We start from the raw sequence: 15,947 nt of genomic DNA, 5'->3' as shown, positions 1-15,947 counted from the left end.
GGAACCGCATGGATAGTCACACCACAACTCACCTGTGTGATAGAGGGAAGAGTATTTTATTAGTTTGGAATTAATGGCTTGTCTCAGTGATGGAGTCTTTTTTTTTTTTTTTCCTTATGGAGGACAGGAAGGCTGTGAGGAATATTTTATGCACAGTAAGGCTGTCTACCCTCTGTGTCGAATTGAAGAAGAAAAATGGAGAAACTCAGCCTTGTAAGAGTTCCCTTCTCCCAGAGGCCGGGAACATCCATGTGTGTAGTGCTTTTGATTAGATCTGCTGTTTTGCCCATGGCTGTTATCCATAAAAACACTCTTCTCATACACATCATTCAAGCCTCTATACATGATGCAGTTGCTTCTTTCTTTCTTTTTTTTTTTTCCCATCAAAGCCAAACAGGGTGGTGTTTTTCCTTAGTAAAACCCCTCTTCTTTTTGGCTCTATGCCTGGCTCTTCCCAAGGTGCTTGGAAAGAAAGGAAAAATTCAGAATCATTTCCTTTTGTTCTTGACTGATTCATGGGTGGAGGGAGGAAGGGGTGGTTTTCCGTTTGAAACATAGAACGATGTTGAAGCAATTTTCACAAATGGTGTTCACGAATCTGGATCGTGTGGCACTGCCCCATCAGTTGCAAGTTCTTTTTTTGTCTCTTCTCCTTTTTCTTTTTCTGCTTGTCTTTGAATGTGTATCACCCAGCACAGTGCTTGGCACAGAGCAGGTTTCTGGTGAGTGTCAACCACAGAATGTTGATGGTACACTCGATTCTGTGTAGCACACAGGGGCTCTCGCGTGGAGCGAAGTGCTTATTAATACACGTGTGAATTAAACACAACATTTGTGGCTACACTTTTCTACTTCCAAAGCTTTATTCATGGAGTGCTGTGGCATAAATCAGTCTCAACTTTGCTCAACCCCAAACAAGAGTTATGTAGGAGCAGGAAAATCAAACCCGTGCTTTCTTAATTATAGTAGTGGTTTGAAAGCAGTTATTGACCTATAGAGTCTCATTATTTGTCTTTCTGTCCATCCATATATCCATGTGACTAACACAGTCAAGAGGTCAGATAGGAATACAGCCAGAAATATGGTGCCTCTAATGTAACTGATAAGAATCTGAATTGGTGTGAATCTCTGTTGCAGGGGTCTACTTCTAGCACCCGATAAAACCAAACCAGCAGCCCTGGGAGGGAAGCCCTTCTGCATGATGGTTCTGCTAACGTCATCATGTGAAAAAAAGGGATATGCTTTTATGAGTATGTTTTGTGAAACCGAGAAAATAAAAGACAAAAAAATTGCTGAAAAAAAAAAATAGTACCATCGTACACATTTCTTAAAAGGAAAAGTCATTCTGTTCTCCCAGCCAGTGCAGACTTGCTGCCTTAAAGGAGAAGCCCGTTAAAAGAACATATTTGTGTGTGGAACAAGGTCATGCACTTATTGGTTTTCTGCTGCACAGCATAAATATACCAGACAAGGAGAATCAGTTTGCTTTTACTATAGCCTTGTACTGTGCACAAAGGCTGCAGCACATATATATTTTCTAATGCTGGCAGTGCCAAAGTACGGAGGAACCCAGAGTCAGGGGTTTCAAAATTAGAGAAGAGCCAAGCATTTGCTGCAAGAAATAAATATATTACGTGGAAAAACTCATCTGGTCTTTTTATCATTCCTTTTTTTTTTTTTTTTTAACAGACAGGGTCTCGCTATGTTGTCTAAGGGTTGGCCTCGAACTCTTGGGCTCCAGCGGTCCTCCCACCTCACCTCTTTTTTATTTTTATTTTTATTTTTTTTTGAGAAGGAGTCTTGCTCTTTCACCCAGGCTGGAGTGCAGTGGCGCGATCTCGGCTCACTGCAGGCTCCGCCCCCTGGGGTTCACGCCATTCTCCTGCCTCAGCCTCCTGCGTAGCTGGGACTACAGGCGCCCGCCACCTCGCCCGGCTAATTTTTTGTATTTTTAATAGAGACGGGGTTTCACCATGGTCTCGATCTCCTGACCTCGTGATCCGCCCGCCTCGGCCTCCCAAAGTGCTGGGATTACAGGCGTGAGCCACCACGCCCGGCCCCACCTCACCTGAATAGCTGGGACTACAGGTGCGCGCCTGGCTTCCAGCATCACATTCTGAGCAGTCAGTGACTGTGGTAGGAAGTGGGTGGGATAGCCTGGGTCCTCCAGGTCTCTGTGAAGCTGTTCCACAGACAAATGATTTCTATGTTTCTCAGATTCTCCCTTCTCTCCTGCACCAATTTGTCCAGCCATTGCAGTTTGACTAATGTTGTTCATCTCCATTGTGCTGCTCTCTTATTACTATTACTAATATGGTAACACTTCATTCATCCAGCCTCATCTGGGGTTAGTGTTCCACATAACTACATTTTCCAGTTCACTGATGTCGCTTCTTTGAGTGTCAAACTTTAGTTTGTTTTCATCATTCTGAATAACGATTTTCCTAAAATGTTTTAAACTCTTGCCTTCTCGAATGGCTTCCACACACATGATGTAGCCTTATCTCAGGGATTAGGGGGCATCTTTGCATTTACTGGTTTTGCTGTGCTGTAAAGCAGGTCTGTCCCTCCAGGCCATGGCGTTACCTAGGACTGCTTGGCTATGCTGAATGGCTCAGATCATTCACTGCTCATTCTGAGCGAAGGCATGTTACTTTACCTTTCTTAGAATCAACTTATTTACCTGTAAAAGAGAGGCAGTAGTGCCTACCTCATTGGGCAGATGGGTGAATTAAATGAAATTACACCTATCAGGGTTCATGGCCATGGCAACTGTTCAGTATGAATGAGCCATTCTTATTTAAAGTGAGGAATTCCATCAGTCATCACCACCACGACAGTAGTGCAATAATGATGACATTGGCATATATGCATGGAACACTTTAAAGATGCATACAGATATTTTCTCCAGCGCAGTTTAATACAGTTTACTCACTACCTGGGAGGGCCCTCCTGGCTGATCAGGGAAACTGGGAGTGGGTCAGCCTCTGTCTCTTCCTTTCTCTTCCGGAATGGTGCCCCAAACACTCATCCATGGTCTTCTGCCAGTTCAAGCTGAGGTTCCCCAGGAAAGCTTCCTTCCCCTTTTTGACCTAACTTGCATCTGACCCACTTTTGTGCTTAGCATCCCTTCAGCCCCCTGTGCTCTGTTTGTTCTGTGTCAATTTCTGTTTGTAGATAGGTTGCTTTGGCAGGTGTTCTTGGATGTGAAGTGGACTGTGGACCTGTGGGCTTCATTAAGTCCAGGCATCCTAACGCCCATCCCAGCCACCCAGTATCCTTGTGGGCATGTTGGCTGGGATGCATGGAATGGAAAAGATGATGACAGATTTGTAAGCAGCCCTGGTGGGAGGGGAGGGCAGATTCTGACACACACAAAGGGCCCAATGAGAGTAGAAGTGGGCAGTGCTGTGGCTCCAAGAGACAAGCTGTCTCCATCCACCTGGGGACACTGCCCCAGGACCAGGCTATTGGTGGCACCAAGACTGAGTGAGTGGATGGGGCTTGTGGGGGCTGCACTTCCACTGCGTGGGGAGTGCTGCTCATCTCCGGGCTCCTGGAGGCTGCCTTTGGGCTCTGTGCAGCCCTGGACTTCTCTGCCCCCAACTCCTTTGTCCTTACTCAGGAGGTTCCTGCCTCCTTTCGCTCAGGCCCACTCCTCCCTCCTGAGTTGTTTCCTTGAACTGGCTACTGAGCTTGACACATAACTGATGGTGAAAGCTGACTCTATCCAGAAGTGAAGCTCAGTCTCTTAACTTCCAACTAGAATCTAGACTTAGTCATCCCTGGAGCCTCTTTACATTCCATTCGCTCCACCAACAGCACAACTAACTTTGTGTTTCCAGCATGCTCTCCGGGGTGCTCCCATTCACTTCCTCCTTCTTTGGGGAGCCATGCCCCTTGTTCTTCTGCAGAGCAGAGGTGATGACATCCAGGAGCCCAGGGTGCAAGTTATCCTGGAGAGTTCTGCTCATGGCTTTCAGAGATGTGGCCCTCCTGGGTGGTGTCACTATTGCTTTGGAACATGAAAAGAACTACAAGAACAACAGCTTCAACTCACAGTGAGAGAAGATGGTATTTCTCTCACATACCATCTTACATAATGAGTGTGTTTCTGAAAAGTATATTATTGAAATGATATAAGTAAAATCATGTTTAGAGAGAGCTAGGCCAGTTGTTCACAAACTTGTTTAGACGGTTGTATAACTAGAAGTCTTGATGTTCTTTCCAGTATAAACACGTTCAGTAACATCACATGAGTCAGAGACACGTTCTGTAACATCACGTGAGTCGGGGACAACTTTACCAGCAGAAGGTATGACTATACCATGTAAGTGCAATATAGAATCACAAGCATGAAATCCCCCCAAAATCAGGTTATCAAGTGTGACATGATTGGTCCTTTTTCTTTAATAATTGCTTAGTACATGTTTGTTTGCTTCTTTATCAATTCTTCCTTAAGAGCAGATAAGTGGTACAAGTACCAAATATTTAAGAAAAATATATGGGAGACAAATTTAAATGGTTAAAGCTACATTCAGTAGTCTGTTTTTCTATGCGTTGGAAATTCTGCCTTTTTTTTCAGTTTTAGTGGTCAAACACTTTTGTTCAGCTTATGGGCAGGGTTTGGCACTTTGTTTTGAAAGTTTCTGCTGTAAGAGAACTCAGCCTTGGTTTTCTCTCTGTAAAATGGGAATAGTAATCGAACCTACCACATATGATTATTGTGAGGATGAAATGACATAATGTATGAAAATCATATATGAAGAGTGTTTGGCTGAAAACAAGGGCTCAGTAAATGGTAGATATTGTTTATAGCCTCGACTGTAATTCTTAATAATTTAACTAAGACATTTAAAAATTATACAAACATTTTGGTGACAACATGTACCAACTTACACTACTTATGGCACAATGCACACTGTAAATATGGGTAATAGTAGTTGTCTGTGTAAGAGTTCAGACCATGGTAAGATGGCCCTTGGAGAAACAATTCAATTAGGACATTCTGTATTGGTCCACAGGCGCTAACTAGGTGAAAGCGGGTTTATAAGAGCAGGATTCTTGGAGGGCCTATGGTGACTGGCACTGTGGTGTTTGGTTGAACTACCACAGGGGATGACCATACTGGCGAAGAACTGCAGTGGGATTGTTCTTGTGACCTTTGATTCTATAAATGCAAAGTTTCAATGAAAAGGAGCAGCAAAGGGAGAAGAAAATTAAACATTTTGGGGAATGAGCTGGCAGCTAATGGTGGTAGACATTGCTAATTTCCTCCCTTCCCACCTTCTCTCCCTCCCTTTGTTCGGTCCTCCCTCTCTTTTCTTCTTTCCACCATCTCTCTGCACTGCCCTCCCTTTAAAAAATAAGACATAATTTTTATAGGAAAGGATACACTTTCCCCCTTAAAATCTTCCCTAGGTACTTTTCTTAGGTGTATTTGTTGCTCTAGTCTTGTAAATGGGTCATGCATTTACTGGCTTTTTAAAAGGGAAATTTGTCCTTGATTCTAAATCTTCCGTTCATCTTCAAGAACAGGCTAAATGATTGCCACAGCTACCACCTCTTCTTCCTTGATGTGATTTTTACATTTACTTCCCCTCAAAAACCACCTCATTTTCTGCCACTTCCCGTAAGGCAGTCAAGCTGGTAACTATATTTTGATACTACTTACCAACCACCAGATAGAAGCCCTGACAATGATTACTGAAAATAGCAGCTAGGAATGGATGAGCATTTTCTTTCACCTTTCAGGCTCTTTACACCAGTTGTCTCCAAACTTCTTTTGATTCTGTGCCTCTATTAAAAAGAATATTGTAAATTCTAATGCAGAATTTCCCAATCAGATTGTTTCTCCAAGGGCCATCTTACCATGGCCTGAACGCTTATACACAATTGATTCTGTGCCTCTATTAAAAAGAATAGTGTAAACACACAATGTAACATATGCGTGTTTTAGATATAGTACATATATAAGTGTTTTTATGCATAGTTGTATTATGCATATCATGAAACATACATACAAATATAAGTAAATGGGATGAGACGTGAGATAGATAATACGTTAAGCATTAATTTATTTTATCTTGTTTTAATGGTTGTGATGGTTAATTGCATGTGTCAACTTGACTGGGACACAGGGTGCCCAGGTATCTTGTTAAACATTATTCTGAGTGTGTCTGGGGGGGTGTTTTCAGATGAGATTACACTTGAATGGGTAGACTGAGTAAAGCAGATGGTGCTCCCCAGTGTGGGGGGCCTCATGCAATCCTTTGGAGGCCTGAATAGAGCAGAAGGCAGAGTAAGGGAGAATGCACTCTCTGAGCCTGACTGTTGGGCTGGAACATTGGTCTTTTTCTGCCCTCAGACTGGGACTTATACCAGGGGTGCTCCTGGATCTTAGGCCTTCAGATATGGTCTGAATTATATCACCAGATTTCCCATGTCTTCAGCATGCAGATGGTAGATCATGGGACTTGTCAGCCACCGTAAGTGCATGAGCCAATTCCTTACAATGTCAGTCTCTCTTTCTCTTTCTCTCTCTATATGCACACACACACACACACACACACACACACACACACACACGAGGACCCAGACTAATACCATGATATGAATAATTTTTGCTCTCATTAAATATCTCAAAACCCTCAAACCCCAGATACCTTTGGGGTAAATTTCACTGGCCTTTGAGGATCCTCATATGCACCTGGACCTGATATAAATGATGAGATTCTAGACTTTGAATGGAGGCTGTGATGAGATGAAACTTTTGGGACACTTGAGGGGGAGCGAGTGTATTTTGCATGTAGGAAGGATGTGAATTATTAGGGGTCAAAGGGTGGACTATGGTAGCCAGCCTTCAAGGTGGCCCTCAGTGGTCCTCACCTCCTGGTATACTCCCTTCCCACACTACATCTGGGTTGGTTTGTGTGACCAACACAGTATGGTGAGAGTGATGAGTGATGGTGCTGACTTCTTTTTTTTTTTTTTTGAGAAGGAGTCTTGCTCTGTTGCCCAGTCTGGAGTGCAATGGGGTGATCTCAGCTCACTGCAACCTCTGCCTCCAAGGTTCAAACAATTCTCCTGCCTTAGTTTCCTGAGTAGCTAAGACTACAGGCATGCACCACCATGCCTGGCTAATTTTTGTATTTTTATTTGACATGGTGTTTCACCATGTTGGCCAGGCGGGTCTCGAACTCCTGACCTCATGTGATCCACCTACCCTGGCCTCCCAAAGTGCTGGGATTACAGACATTAGCCGCCATGCCTGGCCTGATGGTGCTGACTTCTAAGGCTAGGACTTTGCCACTTTTGCTTTGCTCTCTTGCAACACTCAGTCTGGGGGAAGCCAGCTGCCATGTTGTGAGGAGACTCAAGCAGCCTGATAGGGAGGCTCACGTGGTGAGGAATTCAGACCTCTTCCCAAAAGACAGCACCAACTTGCCAGCCAAACAAGTGAATCTTGGAAGTAGCTCCTTTAGTCCCAGTCAAGCCTTCCTATGACTGTAGCCCTGGCCAACATCTTCACCACAATCTCATGTGAGAGTCTAAGCTGGAATCACTCAGAGAAGTTGCACCCAAATTTTGACCAATAGAAACTGTGGGAGATACTAAGTCCTTATTATTGTTTTAAGTCACTAAGTTTTGCAGTGAGTTGTTTTACAGCAATAGATAACGAATACAGATTTGAATATTTTTGTGGACTGCTTTTCTGATATGATTAATTTTTCCATTGTTTTTGTCTCTTATGTGACTTCCAAATGTCACACTAGGACTTGGAGAAGTGTTGGTTCTGTCATGTTTGTGTTATTCATTTTATTCACTTGTGATTGTATTGTTGGTATTGTCTTCAGTCTGAGGTTTCCTTGTGGAAATCTTTTAAGCTACTTGTCTGTATTTTGGGTATTACATGCAAACTAATGTACTACGAGGCACTGAAAGTGATGAAAGACTGAGGACCACTGGCTGTGCTTGGATGGCTCTTTACCCTCCAATTCTTTCTGTACCATGTGATCTCATGCTCTGACATTAGATTGAGTGAGGCCACCATTGTCAACCTGTGTATTAAGTATTAATAGATTAGTGTCTTTCTGGCTTTTGTTTGGTGGGGTGGATAAAAATAATAAAATAAAAGTACTAACATTTCTCCCCCACCACATCCCAAGGCTCATCTTTGTTTTGCCTTGTTTTAGTTTGTTTTGAGACGGATTCTGCTCTGTTGCCCAGGCTGGAGTGCAATGCCCTGATCTTGGCTCACTGCATCCTCCGCCTCCCGGGTTCAAGCAATTCTCCTACCTCAGCCTCCCGAGTAGCTAGGACTTCAGGCGTGTGCCACCATGCTGGCTAATTTTTTGTATTTTTAGTAGAGATGGGGTTTCACCACATTGGCCAGGTTGATCTCGAACTCCGGACCTCAGGTGATCTGCCTGCCTTGGCCTCCCAACGTACTGGGATTACAGGTGTGAGCCACTGCACTCAGCCCAAGCCTCATCTTTAAAGACGACTGTTTTAGAACAGGGGTTGGCAAAGTCCTGGCTGTTTTTATAAAAGTGTCATTAGGACACAGCAACACGCCTTTGGTTATGTATTATCTTGGCTGCTTTTGTGCTACCATTGCAGAGTTGGGCACATGCAACAGATGATGTGAGCTTCAAAGCCCAAACTATTTACTATATGCCCCTTTACAGAAGGTCACCACTGTTGTTTTAGAAAATAAATGGAGCTTGAAGGTGCTTAGCATCAACTCACTTGCTCCCTCATGCAGGGGCAGGCAATATGCAGTACAAAGTCACCCAGGAAATTCTGGGAGAACAAAGTTCTGTGTCTGCACTGGGAGTGAAATTCTGGCCTGGGGCTTTGATTCTCACAGACTGTATCCTAGAACCCAGTTACAACTTGAACTTTAAGGGAACCAGTAGCAATATGGCAATGCAAGTAACTGGGCGGATCTGAACCAGGGCATCTTATATAACTATGGCTGATGGAAAACATCCCTCTCATTTCTTTCTACTATGTGTATCCTAAACCATAATCCAAAGGCTTATACTCCTTTCTTTTCTCAGAGCCCTTGTCCTCAACTCTTCTTCCCTTTGGATTGCTCTTCTCAAAGATCTTGGCTTGACTGGCACCTTCTCATTTAAGCTCAGCTTAAATGCCAACTCTACAGAGAGACCTTTTCTGGACACCTAGTCTAAGGTGGTCCCAATGACAGCCCCATTACTCTCTATCTTATGTTCTGTATTATTTTTTTCCTTATACTTATCAATATCTGAAATTATTTTATTTATGCCCATTTATTATCTTCTAGATAACAAACTACTAGAATGCAAGAACCAGAAGAAGAAAGACCTTGTCTGTCTCATTTGTAACTGTATTTCCAGGGCTTAAAAATAGTGCCTGATCCGAAGTTTGAATATTTGAGAATGAACAAAAGGAATGCCTGATATTATTTTCTGTCTGGCTGTAGAATGGGTGTTGCATCATGGGTCATAAATCATACAATTGGCTGGGAAAAGGTCTGGGCCTGAATAAAACGTGTTGCTTTTATTTTCCATGCTCTGGATTCCTTAGCAGTATCAATTAGACCAGTGTTTAACCCATGCAATGATGTTCTTTTTGAAAATTGTAATGATGGTCTATTTGCTTATTCCTATAATTCCTATTTAGTTTGTCTTTTATTCTTTAATGCTACTTCCTCCTTCTCCCTCTCCTAACCTCCTTAGTCTTCGGTTCTTTTGTTATGGTTTATAGACAATCTTTTGTGTCTTGGGTAGGAATGTTTGCTTTATCTCTCTCGGCGAGCCCATTTTTTTTCATTTGCTGCCTCTGCCGATTATTCCACAGTGACTCATTTCCCTATGTGGCTTGTCATCTTTGTGCATGAGCTCATCTTCGGTGGGGATTAATTTTCTGGAGTGACATAGGATCCCGACCGAGCTCTTGTCTAGATATTCTTGTTTTCCATTTGCTCTTCTGTGGGGCCCAAAGGTTTCCTTGGTTCTGTACCAGTTTTCTTTTTAATTTTTAAATTACAGTTTACCATCTTAACAATTTTTTTTTTTTTGAAACAGGGTCTTGCTCTGTCACCCAGGCTGGAGTGCAGTGGCACAATCATAACTTATTGCTGCTTCAAAGTCTGTGTGCTCCAGCAGTCCTCCCACCTTGGCCTCCCAAAGTGCTGGGATTACAAGTATGAGCCACTGCACCTTGCTCAACTTAAAAATTTTTCAGTGTATAGTAATGTTCAGTGGCATTAAATATATTCATGGTATTATGCAATCAATTTGCAAAACTTTTTCGTCTTAGAAAATGGAAACTTTATACCCTTTAAACAGTGACTCCCTGTTTTCCCCTCTCCCCAGCCCCTAGCCACCACCGTTCTGCCTTCTGTCTCTATGAGCTTTAATTACTCCAGGTACCTCATATAAGTGGAATCAAACAGTATTTGTCGTTTTGTGCCTGGCCTATTTCAGTTAGCATAATGTCCTCAAAGTTCATCCATGTGACAGCATGTGACAGAATCTTCCTCCTTTTTGAGGCTGAATAATATTTCTTGTATGTATATATCACATTTTATTGATCGGTTCACCCACTGATGGACACCTGAGTACTTGTGTCTACCACCTTTTGGCTATTGTGAATAATGCTGCTATGAACATCGGTGTTCAAACATTTATTTGAGACCCTGCTTTCAACTGTTTTGGATATGTTTGCAGAAGTGGGATTGCTGGATCAGTGCCTGTCTTAATTTCTCGGCTGGGGTTCTCTCCTCACGTAGGTAATACAGATGTGAACACCACACATGTGTGTAGCAGACACTGGCTTCAGCTTCCTATGGGTGAGCCTTCCTACCCCTTGCACTAAGCTGATGGCAAGCTCCCTTGCTGATTCTCTAAACCAAGGCGCTGACTTTCTAAGCTCAGTGTCACCACCTAGGCACAGCTTCATGGCTTCCAGTTTAAACAGGAGTTTCGTTTCAGCTTTCTGTCTTGCACAGGCCCAAGGCCTCATCTCCTTTTGCTGTACAGGCGTTAAAACTTAAGTCCCACGCCTGTTAGGCTGTATCTGTTTACAACACCCCTGTCATCTGTTTGGCTTCAGCTCGCACTCACCTCTTTTTCTTTGAGTTGTTCTTTTTTCCTGACATCAGGGAATTTTCTTTCCTTGCTTTTGAGTATGCATTAAAAAATAGTTTATTCAGCATTTTCAGTGTTTGGGGTGTGTGTGTGTGTGTGTGTGTGTGTGTGTGTGTACGTACTTTCAGTTCTGTTTGAACTGTGGTGCCAATAGATATTTATTTGTTCATTCAAGATTTTCTGACCATTTATAGCCTACACAATGATAAGCCTAAGATGACTAAATAGTAATCTTCTGAACTCCTGTAACTCGGGAAGATGTTAAATCATAATACACTAACAGGCAAGATACAGATGTTGCTGTGCAATTGTGGCAGTGGAATCCATTTTTAGCTTGGATCTCAAACAGAAAGGTTGTCTTCCTACCAAAGCTGCACAATGAGCCCCTCCTCAAGCCATGCCCTTGTGAAGCCAGGTTCAGAGTACAGAGACCTGCGGGGCCGGAGAAGACCTGGAGCCACACACACCAGAAGAAACGGGAGTCTTCCTGCGTCAATCTGCATCAATCAGCAAGAACAGGCAGGCATTTTTGCAACATGCATTATAAAATAGCCTATGTTGCAGAGACATGGCCTTGTTAATTAATATTTAATATACTTGTAACAAGCATATCAGCAAAGATCAAGAATTTTCTGCAGATAAGAAAAAGGCCAGTGAGACTTTCGCTGGGGTTATTTTTGTCTGCACCTATTGGTTTCAGGGTTACCAGCTTCTTCCTTTCCAAATCCAGGCTATATGAGACAGAAAGAAAACCCAGAGAACTCAACACTCTTCATTGTTTGCGTCCCAAGTCCCCTATTCAGTTTACCTCCTTCCATCCACCTTTCGAAGTCTTCTTATGTTTGATTTATATACATATATAATGTCTAGGGTTTTTAGTTGCAATTAGTGGGAGAAATAGAAGAAGTACACCCTATCTTCTTGGTGGATGATTTTTTTTAAAAATAAACTTGTGTTATTTTACTCCAATAATTACATTACGATATGCTTATTAACATCTTTATAGTATAGAAATGATGAAATTGAGAGTAATAATTGGGCTGGGTAAGATTGTGAAGTAGGTAAAAGAAAAAACACAGTTCAGGCAAGAATATGGGATTAGCAAAGCTGCTTTTTATTTCACTACAACTTTAGACACTTTGTGTTCACATTTTTTTTCTGTAACAAAAATTTTCTTTTCTTCTCTTGTTTTTGAGACAGAGCCTTACTCTATCACCCAGTCCGGAGTACAGTGGTGCGATCTTGACTCACTGCAACCTCTGCCTCCTGGGTTCAAGTGATTCTCATGCCTCAGCCTTCCGAGTAGCTAGAATTACAGGCACCTGCCACCACGCCCAGCTAATTTTTGTATTTTTAGTAGAGAGGCGGTTTCGCTATGTTGGCCAGGCTGATCTCAAACTCCTGGCCTCAAGTGATCCACCCGCCTTGGCCTCCCAAAGTGCTGGGATTACAGGCAAAAATTTTCAGTTTTATAAAGAAAGATGAACAGAGATAAACTTTCTTTTAAGAAAACCTGTTATGCGTGAACCTGGGAGGCAGAGCTCGCAGTGAGCCGAGATTGTGCCACTGCACTCTAGCCTGGGCGACAGAGAGAGACTCCGTCTCAAAAAAGAAAACCTGTTACATGTAGATTTGAATTTACAAAGTGAACAGATAAGGATGTGATTCTGAGTTTTACTCTGAGTCACCCCAAATTTTTCAGGAACTCAAGTGTTATATAAAGTCAACTCAGAATAATTTTACTTGATTATCACTCTGGGATTCTTGGCATGAATAGAATTCACATCAATAAGTACAGTAAACTCCTGTTTTGAAAGTGCTTTGCTATCACAGATTATATTACAGTAGGGTCAAATCGTTTTCCACATATAATCCCTGATATATGACTTGAGTAAAACAACGTATGAGGCAAATATTATTCTTGCATTCTGATACCAGTATCACAATAGGGTTCTACTGAATTATTAGTAAAAATCATGTTCAGTGAGATTTCTTGCCCTGGATGTAAACTTCAGCCAGGCACTGATGCTTTTCCCATTAGCATCATTATGCTGAATGTTACGGTAATGGTATTCTACTGTCACACAACATTGGGGTCTAAATGAGTTTTTCCTAAAACAGGCCTATTCACAAGGTAAGCCCAGCCATCTCACACCATTTCTTTCATGCCTCTGTTTCGGCAGACATTTCCCCATCTTCATTCATCTTCCTGCAAGAAACAACTCCAATTCACACCATGAATTGTAATGTTAACTATACTGTAAAGTGGTTTATTTGAAAGCCAGAATCTATGTTGTTTGATAGCCAAACTTACAGTGGGGGAAGGGCAGACAGCCCGTCTTCAAAGGATAAAAATCTATACTAATCTTAAAAGCAAAACACAGTGCGGTATTTCTTGTCTATTTTTCTACAAAAGAAGGCCATTGTATTTCTGTTCCTGGCCATATCAGCAGTGATGGTCCGCCCCCCAACGGCCCCCACCAGTTTTTTTCAAGCATTGATTGTTGACTTCCCCTGACACCCCATCACAACCCATTAGTACTGAAAACTGACAAGCCCAGCTGCAGCAGCAAAATGGCAAGTTTGAAAGAAAATATCGAAAGCCCAGCTCCTAGGGACCTGCATGAGACCCAAATGCAGTGGCTCCTCCCTGCCCCCACGACACCTTTGCGAAGGTCAGCAGAATCAGCAGATTTTCTTTAACCCACACTCCAAGGTCTTGAGGAAATTATAAGGAGTATTGCTTTATTTTTTACTTTCATTTTCAAAGGAACGGAGTTGAGGAATATGAAAACAGAGTTGGCTAAAATGCTTTTGCTGAGAATGCTTAATATGCATTATGTCTCTCTTCAGACTCAAGCATTTCAGGCGTTAGTGGCTCAACAGTCCTGGGCTTCTGAAGACCAGTCTTTAAACCCTGGCAGCTTCTTAAGTTATGAGTCTTTTTCTTCTTTTTATTCAGCAGAGTTATATGGTGCCTGTGTTCCGAGAGTTACAGTAATAGCAATCGCGAACATTCCTTGTGATTGTACAGTTGATTGCCCAGGGGAAAAAGGTGACAACTCCAGATTTCCAACAGACCTTGTATTTGCAGAGCTATGAGTTCAAGCAAGGCCAGCCAACTTGTCAAAATCTTAAGAGCCAAGACACAAGGTGAATCTAACTTTAGCTAAAGAGTTGGATTTAAGTTTTGTGCAGTCAAAGCCCTGGAGATGGGGTAACTAAAAAAATGGTGACCATCATCCATTTAGGTAAAAAATCTAACTGCAGATCGCCATTGAATAAAGAACAGACACGAATAAAGAGCCAAATGAAAAACCAGCATTAAGCAGGAGTTCCTGTGTTTTTACCCCTTGTGAGCAGAGAGGGTGCAGTGCGCAAGCGTGGGCTAATGGCAATGATGGTCTGCCTCCGGAATGGGCAATCGGAAGCCATTGTTTAGCACCGTTCTTGCCTGGGGATGGTAAGATGGCCTTAGGAGGAAATAAGAACAGGTCTCCTAAGTGAGTTTTATGGCCACCTCTACCATCAAGCCTGTGTGTGCTTGGGCGTTACCCACTTCCTCCTTCACCTCTGATTGTGTTTGGTGTCTTACCAAGCTGCTGATGTGTTTCTTGCCTGCCCACATCCTCTAGGAGAGGTCTAGGAAGTCTGGAGTATGGGCTGCCTCTGAAGTCCTGTAGCTTAGACAGACTTGCTTGCCTGCTGCTCAGACAGCTGGCGAGCCCATAAACTCTCACTGGTTTCCCACCAGCCCTCCGTGTTCTCTCCCTTTGGTAAAGATGGCTGCTCTGGCAGAGGAGGGGCCCACAGAGAAATCCCAGTGCTCCTAGGCTTCAGGGCCTTCCCCTGGACTTTGCTTCATCTGCCAGGGTGCAGGCTGGGCCCCAGTCAGAGAGAGCTCCTCAGTGACAACCATGCAACCTGCAGACATGCAGATACACATTATAGAATGGCTTGCCTGGCACATGTTCCAGCACCCATCCCGAGTCAGCACTTAAACCTGGAAGTTGCCTCTGCCTGGCCGCCCCGTCTGGGAAGTGAGGAGCGCCTCTGCCCGGCCGCCCCGTCTGGGAAGTGAGGAGCCCCTCTGCCCGGCCGCCCCATCTGGGAAGTGAGGAGCGCCTCTGCCCGGCCGCCCCGTCTGGGAAGTGAGGAGCGCCTCTGCCCGGCCACCCATCGTCTGGGATGTGAGGAGCACCTCTGCCCAGCCGCCCCGTCCGGGAAGTGAGGAGCCCCTCTGCCCGGCCACCACCCCGTCGAGGAAGTGAGGAGCGCCTGTGTGCGGCCGCCCCATCTGGGAGGTCTACCACAGAGGCCAGAAGCAATGTGGGGGCTGGACGTGGTGGCTCACTCCTGTAGTCCCAGTATTCTGGAAGGCCGAGGCGGGTTGATCACTTGAGGCTAGGAGTTCGAGACCAGCCTGGCCAACATGGCGAAACATATGAAAAATACAACTGACAAACCAACCAACCAACCAAGTGACAACAAAACAGGTCTACCCTGGAGTCATACTCTAATTTTTTCTATTTTCCTCCCTTTCTGATCCTTTATCCCACTTTCTTTTTCTTCCTCTTCCTTCTCCTTCTTCTTTGTCAAATAGAGGATTGAGTTATTATCATTGATCCATACAAAGTCCCTCTCTCATTTATTTTCTTTGATTCCCACCCCCCATTTCTATTCCCCGTCTTCCCATGTGCAACCTTCCTAATATGTTTGATATGCATCTTTTTGTTTGTATGTACTTTTAGAAAATGTTTATTGTTTTGTGTGCAAAAAAGAAAATTAAAAAAAAAAGAGAAAAAAAAA

This window comes from Nomascus leucogenys, chromosome 3, assembly GCF_006542625.1.
Source record: "Nomascus leucogenys isolate Asia chromosome 3, Asia_NLE_v1, whole genome shotgun sequence".
NCBI classification, from domain to species: Eukaryota; Metazoa; Chordata; class Mammalia; order Primates; family Hylobatidae; genus Nomascus; species Nomascus leucogenys.
Note: the sequence above shows the minus strand (reverse complement) of the source record.